Genomic DNA, 9,613 nt, shown 5'->3' with positions numbered 1-9,613 from the left:
AATCCTATAGCCCATCCCTGGGGCTCTCCCTTGCCAAGCCACATTGCACTGACTGACCTGCAATAGTTTTGGCATCTAGTTTGATGTCTCCAAACCAGGGACCCAGCGCTGTACCCAGGGTCCACTCATGAATATGCATTATCTGGGGCTGACAAGAACAGAGCTGTTATGGTTGGAAATGGGAAACAACTGGAGCTGGTGTATCATTCCTATTCATCTGGTGACGGGGGCAGGCCTTCCTTGGGTTAGCACACGTGACCTCCTCTGTCTCCCTTCTGTACTTGGGAAGGAGAAGCATGCCCTCCACAGTGCTCTTCCTCAGCTCCCACCCCCCTCCACACACATACCAGTTCTCAGCGGTTGCTCCATCCTTGCCTTATCATTCCATTTACTACCTGGTACTCCCTAGATGAGAAGCATCCAGAGGAAAGCAGGTTTGTAAAGAACAAGCTTGCCTCCAGGCTCCCAACACGGGCTTCACACACAGTAGGTACTCCATAAATGCTTTCTTGAAACAATAGGCCACAGACAAGTGACTGAGGCCATACATGCCCATTTTAAGAAGGGCCCACAAATGGGGCACCAGTGGCTCACGCCTGTAATCCTAGCTACTCAGGAGGCTCAGATCTGAGGATCCTGGTTCAAAGCCAGCCCAGGCAGGAAAGTCTGTGAAACTCTTATCTCCAATAAGCCACCAGAAAACCAGAAGTGGTGCTATAGCTCAAATGATAGAGCGCTAGCCTTGAGCTGAAGAGATAAGGAGCAGAGCTCAGGCCCAGAGTTCAACAAAAGAAGAAGAAGGAAGAGGAGGAGGAGGAAGAGGAGGAGGAGGAGGAGGAGGAGGAGAAGAAGGAGAAGGAGAAGGAGGAGAAGAAGAAGAAGAAGGAAGAAGAAGAAGAAGAAGAAGAAGAAGAAGAAGAAGAAGAAGAAGAAGAAGAAGAAGAAGAAGAAGAAGAAGAAGAAGAAGAAGAGGAGGAAGAGGAAGAAGAGGAGGAGGAGGAAGAACCTTCAAGTTCCCCAAGGCTATGATGGCTTCTTCTTTTGAGTTTATCTTGAGACTGTTTGAGTTCAAATCTTGTGTTCCTGTTTCTCTGTGTATTCTAGAAAGATTTCATGGCGTGAAAGGTGTTAAACTGTGCTACCATAATAAATTCTATATCTATAGATTTGGAAATCATGAATTCAAAAATAACAGCCAGATTGGTCTGACATAATTCATCCTAAAACATATGTGTTAACTGCTTTACTAAACAAAGTACCCTTGGCATCAAAAATCAAGAAAACATGAAATTGTTTTGTTTTCCTCATCTACATCTAAGCCCTAATTATTTGATTCTGATTCTGTATCATTTCAATGACAGAGTTTTGTTTTGGGGGGCGGGGTTTGTTGTTGTTGTTGCTTTTGGTGTTTTTGTTTGTTTGGTGAGTTGTAGGGCTTGACCTCTGGGTCTGAGCGCCCTCCCTGAACTCTTCAGCTCAAGGCTAGCACTGTACCACTTGAGCCACAGCACTACTTCTGGTTTTCTGGTGGTTTATTAGAGGTAAGAGTCTCACAAACTTTTCTGCCTGAGCTGGCTTTGAACCTCAATCCTCAGATCTCAGTCTCCTAAGTAGCTAGGATTACAGGTGTGAGCCACTGGCGCCCAGTAACAAAGAGTTATTTTCAAAAGTAGAAATAGTTCTGTTGGATCTACTTTAGTCCAGTTCAACTGGGTGGCCTCACCACCTGCTGGCAGCAACAGGCCCCCACCAGAGGCAGCTTGAGACACCCCCCCCCCCGCTCAAACCCCTTCTTTACCATCCACTGCTTGCAGTGTGTGTTGAAGGGAGAGGCAGCCAGAGGAAGTGTTCAGCTAGGACTGTGGCCATCTTTGTCTGCTGGGTGCCAGGTGTTTTCTCTGGAAGTTTCTGTTGGGCCCTTCCCTCCTCCCTCATATACACAGCCTCAGATATAACAGGACACTGGGATCTGGCCATTCTGATCTGACCCCCAGGTCCTGTCTGAGGTTATGTACTGCAGACCTGGGCTTCTGGGGAAAGGCTTGTAGAACCACCTCCAACTATGTCCCTGGGTCTATGGGACATGCACACTTCTTGGCTAGAGAACTGTGGGCTCTCTAGAGTGGGTCCTGCCCATTGCCAGTTCAAGTTGTCTCATCTGGAAAGATAAGAAAATAGGTGTTTCGAGAGAGGCTCCAAGAACAAGAAAAACCCCTGATGTCCATCCTTCTCCAAGTTCATGAAAGCTTAAAGGTTAGTTATTGTGTTCATGGAAGAAAGCCAAAAATCAGAAAGCACAAAATAATGGTCAATCCTAAAGCACTTACATGTTGTTTTGTAATTAAGCCAAAGGTTCAGAGATGGAAGGAGATACATTTGAACTCGGAGATGCCTCCTCCTGGGTGAATCTCGGGCTCTCCTGGCATTGAGAAAATAATGGTTAGATGCGAACTCAGGACTTCAGAGGATACTCAGTTGTAGCTCATGTGAAGAGAGAGCCCCGGAGGCTGTGGAGGTGCCACGCTGCTCGCCAGCTGCCTCAGCAGCTGCCTCCCGCTGGCTCCCTGGAAGGCGCGGGGCATTCCGTGACATGCTAGACCGCTTTGAACTTCTGTGACCAGCCACATCACTCACTGCCCCGCTCCTCTGGAGCAAGGAAGAGGCTCCGAAACTGAGATGGACCTGAGACTAAGCCAGCCCTAGTGCTGTGTCACTCTGACCTTAACCAGTACCAACTATGGAGTCACACTAACCTGGAAGGCAAGGGCAGAGTTCTGCAAAGGAATAAAACCATCTCATTTGGGTCATCTCTAAGCCAGGACCACAGTCATCTTTTCAAAACGTGGATCTGACTGTCCTCTGCTCTGCTTACAACGTGACGGTGACCACCCATTCTTCCTGGGCTCGATCTACTCGCTGTGCAGGGAGCTCTTCCTGTCCCCCACTACCACCTCCTTCAACTTCCTATCTCCTCTGTGCTTGTGCTCAGCCTCAGGAAGTCTCATCCTCAGGAAGTGTGCCCTTCACACCTCCACTCTCAATCCCCATGGGACTAGGGTCCTTTTCCATGGAACCTCCTAGACTCTATTCCTCTCCTTCTTCCACTCCTCACGATTCCTTAGTGTGATGACTCAGGAACAGGGTTGCGTCTGTTCTTGTGCTTTGTATTGGTTTTATGTAATACCTACCCACACTCCTCAAGCAAACACATCTGAAATGCAAAGATTAATACTGTGAAAGTCTCACCTTCTAAGTTCAAAGTGGCCCCTGCTCTGCTCTACCATGGTTTCCCCGGTAGAGCAATTGCCCCTCTTGGCTCCTTGGCCTCTAGGGGCTGCAGTCTTTTCCGATCAGTTCCTGTGGAAGTGTCAGAGGCTCAAGCAGCGGGGAGTGGGTGCTGGCAGAAGGCCCCTCCAATCAATGGATCTGATGCACAGGCTTAGAACACAAAGTGTTCTGATGGGTTTTTACAGCCTAAACCCCAAGCTGCTAGGGGATATCTTTTTCTTCCTTGTTCTCCAAAGGTCAATCTATTTGTCCAGTAATTGCTCCCACTACCACCACCACTCAGGTCATGACACATGAAAGTAAAATTCACTTCTTTTGTTATCATTGTCTGCTACTGAGCTCCCTAACCACAATCCCTTTTGCAAGACTGGTCTAAGTGCTCCAGACAAAAGCTGACTTTAAACCTTCATTCAGTCTACGCCTGAGTCGGTGGCCATCCGCATCTTAACCTGTAATTATTTTGTTGTGGTTGGAAATTCACTTTTCTTTTCATGTTCAGATTCTCCCAGCCCCAGTGGCTCTTGTCAGCCTCTCCTCAGCCATTTTGTGCCATTAGATCACCATTTCAGCACAGGTTTCTCTCTGCCTTCAGTCATTTTGTGACACAGGCAGGGGGCAAAGGAACAGAAGCTCAGAGAAAACACAAAACCCAAGATGTGCTGCAAGTGACGCCGACTCAGCTCTCCTCCATCTGTTTGAAATTTTGATGCCTTTGACAAAATCACTACAAAGACATTTTCTATGGACTCTGAGATGAGAATTTTGCTCACATACATAATTCTCATAAAATTTAGGACTTAGGAAATGTTGGTCAGTTCTGATGTCATGAACTGGACAATCTCTTAACACCACCCTTAGGATCAGAAATAGAAACTTCTAGAATGAGTGTTCAATTTCTCCAGCTCACCCCAGGCCCCTGACTTCTGAGCTCCTTATCTCTATTTTTGCTGTCCCACTTTATACAAACTCTGGTATTTTTAGCTCCTTTAAACTCTTTTTAAAGTAGACAGGTCAAGAGCGATTTTTAAAAATTCTTTTTCTAATATTCAAAATTTCCTTAATCTTATGAAAGCACATTCTCTTAAGAGTAGTTCAGAATCTCTTTAAAAAAATGATAATCCCTAAAGTCTGAGAGCTCAACTCCTGCTGTGAACTAATCATTTCAGGTCAGCTCTCCAGTAAGCTAGGTTTCTTGTCATTTAATTTCTTCCAACTCTAGCTTTTTCATTCCTGCACTAAATCTATCATTCAGTCTCAGCCCAGAGAGCTTTTATCCAGAAAAGCTAACCTCACTGAGCACCTGAGAGCCTGGCCAGGTTTTCCTGTTTGGATTCAGATGAATATTTGATATGAAATAGCTGATCACTCTTCAAAATATGAGGCACGGGATTCCAAATCTGGTTCCTAATACAACTGAACAGCAAGGACACTCCAGACTCGGGAGGCCTCCAGCCACGCCAGGGACAAGCGTCCAGGCTGAGTCACTTTTATTCACACTTCTCATATCGAATGTGTAGGCTTTTGCCTCTCACCCATTCCCACACTCTCCACACATGTCCTTCCATTCAGTTTGACTCTGTTATTAACTACCTGGAGTTGGCACAGATCTCACAGGTACCCTAAGACCATCTACCGTTCTGATGCCAGCTGCAGGCCCAAGCCATCTGTACTTCTGACCCTCTAGGGATAAACTCTGGTAGGCTTACCTCCATCAGTTCCTCAAGTTCAAAATTTGTTAGAACAAATTACATTGCTCAGGAAAGTTCTTCAATTTGTTAGAACAAATTACATTGCTCAGGAAAGTTCTTCACTAATGATGACCAGTTCATTAAGTCATCAGCCACTGGTGATGAACTAAAATCCAGTTCCTCTCCCCTTCCCAAAGGTCCAGAGATGGTGCCAAAAGTTCCAGCCTCCAATGATATGATTGGTCTTTTTTTTTTTTTTTTTTTTTTTTTTTTTTTGTCGGTCGTGGGGCTTGAACTCTGGGCCTGAGCGCTGTCCCTCAGCTCTTCAGCTCAAGGCGAGCACTCTACCACTTGAGCTACAGCGCCACTTCCGGTTTTCTGGTGGTTTATTGGAGATAGGAGTCTCACGGTCTCTCCTGCCCGGGCTGGCTTTGAACCGCGATCCTCAGATCTCAGCCTCCTGAGTAGCTAGGATTACAGGCGTGAGCCACCAGCGCCCGGCGATATGATTGGTCTTTGTGGGATCTTCCGGTCCTTTCTAGGGAACCCTCAGCATACCAAAAGTATACTCACCACCCATAGAATTCCGAGGGTTTTAGGAACACTGTGTCTAGAACCCAGAACAAAGAACAAAATATATGTATTTCAGTGTCATACATGGGGACAGACTCCAGAGCTCATCTCCAGGAATAAGATCTGACCGCTGATCCCAGCTAGGTGAACAGGCCTGTCTACTGATCCATCTCCAGCTGAGCAATAGGTATTCCTCTCACTACAAAAATTAGAGTATTGCCTTTAATTTTTAAAGTAGTAATGGTATCCCATTGGTTTCTATGGTTACCATGCCATAGAAGTAGAAGCGGGAACACACTTCATCAGAGTTTGTTATAAAGAAAACTCTGAATTGGCCAGACACCAGTGGCTCACACCTGTCATCCTAGCTACTCAGGAGGCTGAGATCTGAGGAGCACAGTTCAAAGCCAACCCAGGCAGAAAAGTCCCTGTGAGACTCTTATCTCCAATTAACCACCAGAAATCTGGAAGTGGAGCTATGGCTCAAAGTGTTAGAGGGCTAGCCTTGAGCAAAAGATCTCAGGGACAGCACCCAGCCCAGAGTTCAAGCCCTATGACCGACAGAGAGAAAGAGAGAGAGAGTGAGAGAGAGAGAGAAGCAAATCTCCTTATGTGTCCTGTGTCTCACAGGCACTTGAGCTGGCCTGGGCAGGAAAGTCTGTGAGACTCTGATCTCCAATAAACCACTAGAAAACCAGAAGTGGCACTGTGGCTCAAGTGGTAGAGCTCTCACCTTGAGCTGAAGAGCGCAGGGACAGAGCCCAAGCCCAGAGTTCAAGCCCCATGACCAACAACAACAACAAAAAAAAAGAATCATTGATTCAGGAAGTACCCATCACAGGCTAGAGACTGAGTAGGAACAAAAAGTCTTCATGGCAATCTTATGAAGTAGATGTTATTTTAAAAACCGAAGCTCAGAAGAATTGAGGAACGAGTCCAAGACCCCACAGACTGTGAGTGGCAACTGATGCGTGGTGGTGCCTGACTCTCAAAAGCCCACACCCTGTCTAAATTGCCTCCATAATCACCAAGGCCTCTTGGCTGTCCAGCCATCAAAGCAGCCAGAGACAGCAATGGATGAATGTTGCCAGGACCCCAGCTTAGTGACAACCACAGGCAGGGGAGACCCTGATCTCTAACAACTGCTGTATTGATTCACCTATGGGCGGTCCAGGGGTGTATCCACCCTGTGCACAGGTCCTTATGGAAGCTCTGATGATCAGAGGCAGTGTGGCTGATATTGTTAGGAGAACATGCAACACTTGCTCCCCTTGCAGCACTGGCTGGCTGTGTGCTCCGGGGGTGACTGGGCACCACTTGAGCCACAATGTATGAATCCTAATGAGCTCATTGTATTTGCCAAACCATTTACCTTGCGGATGGTAGCTTTTGGTGGTTGGTTGCCTGCCTCCCGGCTGAGCATTCCCGTGATTGCCCACCAAGGACAGGGCTCACTCTGATCACATGGCCAGCGACAGACAGGTTGGGGGTCTTCATGATGAAAGCTAGTTGTGCTTTGAGACACAGAACACATAAGGAGATTTGCTTTGCTTCTCTCTCTCTCTCTCTCTCTCTCTCTCTCTCTTTCTCTCTCTCTCTCTTTCTCTCTCTCTTTGTCAGTCATGGGACTTGAACTCTGGGGTGGATGCTGTCCCTGAGATCTTTTTTTTTTGGGGGGGGGAGGGTCGGGTCGTGGGGCCTGAACTCTGGGTCTGGGCGCCGTCCCTCAGCTCTTCAGCTCAAGGCTAGCGCTCTACCACTTGAGTCACAGCGCCACTTCCGGCTTTTTTCTTTTTGCTTATATGGTGCTGATGAATCGAACCCAGGGCCTCAGGCATGCCAGGCAAGCGCTCTACCACTGAGATCTTTTGCTCAAGGCTAGCCCTCTAACACTTTGAGCCATAGCTCCACTTCCAGATTTCTGGTGGTTAACTGGAGATAAGAGTCTCACACAGGGACTTTTCTGCCTGGGTTGGCTTTGAACTGTGCTCCTCAGATCTCAGCCTCCTGAGTAGCTAGGATGACAGGCATGAGCCACCAGTGCCTGGCAAGTCAATGATTCTTTTTTTTTTTTGGGGGGGGGGGGGGTCCGGTTGTGAGGCCTGAACTCTGAGCCTGGGCGCTGTCCCTCAGCTCTTCAGCTCAAGGCTAGCACTCTATCACTTGAGCCACAGTGCCACTTCCGGCTTTTTGCTTTTTGCTTATGTGGTGCTGAGGAATCGAACCCAGGGCCTCTGGCTTGCAAGGCAAGCACTCTATCACTGAGCCACCTTCCCAGCCCTAGTCAATGATTCTTAAACTTCAGTGTGCTTACGCATCACCTGAGGATCTAAACAGGTAGCTTCCTGGACTCTCACTTCATCAATGCTGCCACACTGGAGACCAACACTCTACCTGTTCAGCAGCCTCCCCAGGTGTTTTCAATGGAAGTGACTTTCTGGGAGCAGGTGGAGTGGCATGGTAGTCAAGGATCGCTACTGGTGCTGTGTCATTCCACTGTAATGAGTTCAGATCTGAGGATGACAAATCGTTCACGCAATAAGACAATCCATCTTCATTTTGATTTTCTATTTATCATTAGGGCCATTCCTTTAAAATAATTAAGTGTGCAGTTTCTGGGGTATGCCACCAACCCATTCATGCTGAGTTCCATGTACAAATCAACCCAGCACAAGAGGCCTCCCAGAAGGAAGAAGAGACAACCACCTCAGCCTTCACAGCTAAAAGAAGACCCATACTAAAACTACCCAGCAAAGAAGCTTCTTCTGACCTCTGGCCTAGTTTAGTGCAGGGTCTGCCCACCTGGCCCCGTAATTCTGTCTATCCATTGGACTTCCTATCCGAGGAAAGGTGAGGTGCCCAGAAGAGCAACAATGAACCTGTCTTCCCCTACTCTGCCTCCTCCCAGCCACCAAGGCTCTGCTGATGGTCCCAGGAGGATGTAACAACGTTTGCTTCCTACTTCCAGCCTCCCAGCCTTTGGCAATAAGAGCTCTAAAATCTCTGCTGCTGTTATTGCACAACTAAAATGAAAAACATGTTGCAGAAGCTGTGACTTGGAATGAAAGCAGGAACGAGAAAAGAGAAAGAACAGAGCATGGAAGGAAAATGGTCAGGCTGAGAAAGGAAGATGGTTGTCAGGAAGGGAGGTATTAAGGTCAGGAGAAATATGAAACAGAAAGGGTGAAAGACAAAGCCATGGTGAGTGTTAGTGGTTGTCCCGTGTGCTCCCCTGCCTGCCTGAGAAAGACTTGGCAGCTGTCAAGTTCGTGCAGAAATATGGTCAGATGACAGCGATCTTTTCCAAAAGGATAAACCAAAGGCAAATGGACGTAATAAGGAGATGAGATGAGATGAGATGACCTTGCTAGAGGCAAGGTCAAACCTGGCTGGTTGTCAAAATCACTGAGGTCTGGTTAAGAAACCAGTTCCCAGCTCTTCACTCTGCCTCCCTTCCCCAGAGACATGAGCAGTCAGGTAGATCTGGGGCAATTCCCAGAGATTCCTGGCTGGTAGCTTTTTGGGGACAGTGATTCCTCCTCCCTCCTCCTCCTTCTATTCTCCTACTACTACTACTATTAGCAGCAATTTTTTTTTTTTGCATCTGTGGTTGTAGTGGTCATATGTAGGGTCTGGAGTATGCTGACCAAGCACTCTACCAAGTCACCACATTTTTCTGCAGCACAATAATCACATCTGTGCAACCCTTAAACCTCACAGCAAGAACCCCTGGAAGGTATCTCTAGGAAGATCCTAGGACTCTGATTTTGAGGCCCCTATATGGCACCCATACAGACTCATATGGCATCCATACGGACTCATGTCCCACTTAAATAGAGCTGGCCGTCACATTTCTGAAATAATTTTCGGCTGTGTTTGGTGTTTCGTTTAATTTAGAATTCACAAATTAAATGGTATAAAAATTAGGATCATTTCTTGGAGGTCATCTAAATACTGAGGAAATTCCACAGAGCGAAAGAAACATTTAAGCCGCAGATATTTCCTGGCATGATTTTGTTAACACTAAAAGAGTGGACTTGTAATATTATGATTGTCAGACATTT

General features: G+C 47.0%; 1 long non-coding RNA gene across 1 annotated transcript; it reads right to left on the bottom strand.

Annotated features, from left to right (window-relative positions):
* Positions 1-2,070: 2,070 nt before the first annotated feature.
* Positions 2,071-8,054, bottom strand: LOC138819197 (uncharacterized). Its single transcript, XR_011369355.1, has 4 exons — positions 7,944-8,054; positions 6,922-7,063; positions 2,328-2,419; positions 2,071-2,158 (listed from the first exon to the last, which is right to left on the bottom strand). It is a non-coding gene; the product is annotated as an uncharacterized lncRNA (long non-coding RNA).
* Between the last annotated feature and the right edge of the window lie 1,559 nt (positions 8,055-9,613).

Source organism: Dipodomys merriami, unplaced genomic scaffold (assembly GCF_024711535.1).
Source record: "Dipodomys merriami isolate MVZ:Mamm:240054 unplaced genomic scaffold, mDipMer1.0.p SCAF_8, whole genome shotgun sequence".
In the NCBI taxonomy this organism is placed as follows: domain Eukaryota; kingdom Metazoa; phylum Chordata; class Mammalia; order Rodentia; family Heteromyidae; genus Dipodomys; species Dipodomys merriami.
The sequence above is the reverse complement of the archived record's forward strand: the minus strand, read 5'-3'. Positions and strand labels throughout refer to the sequence as shown.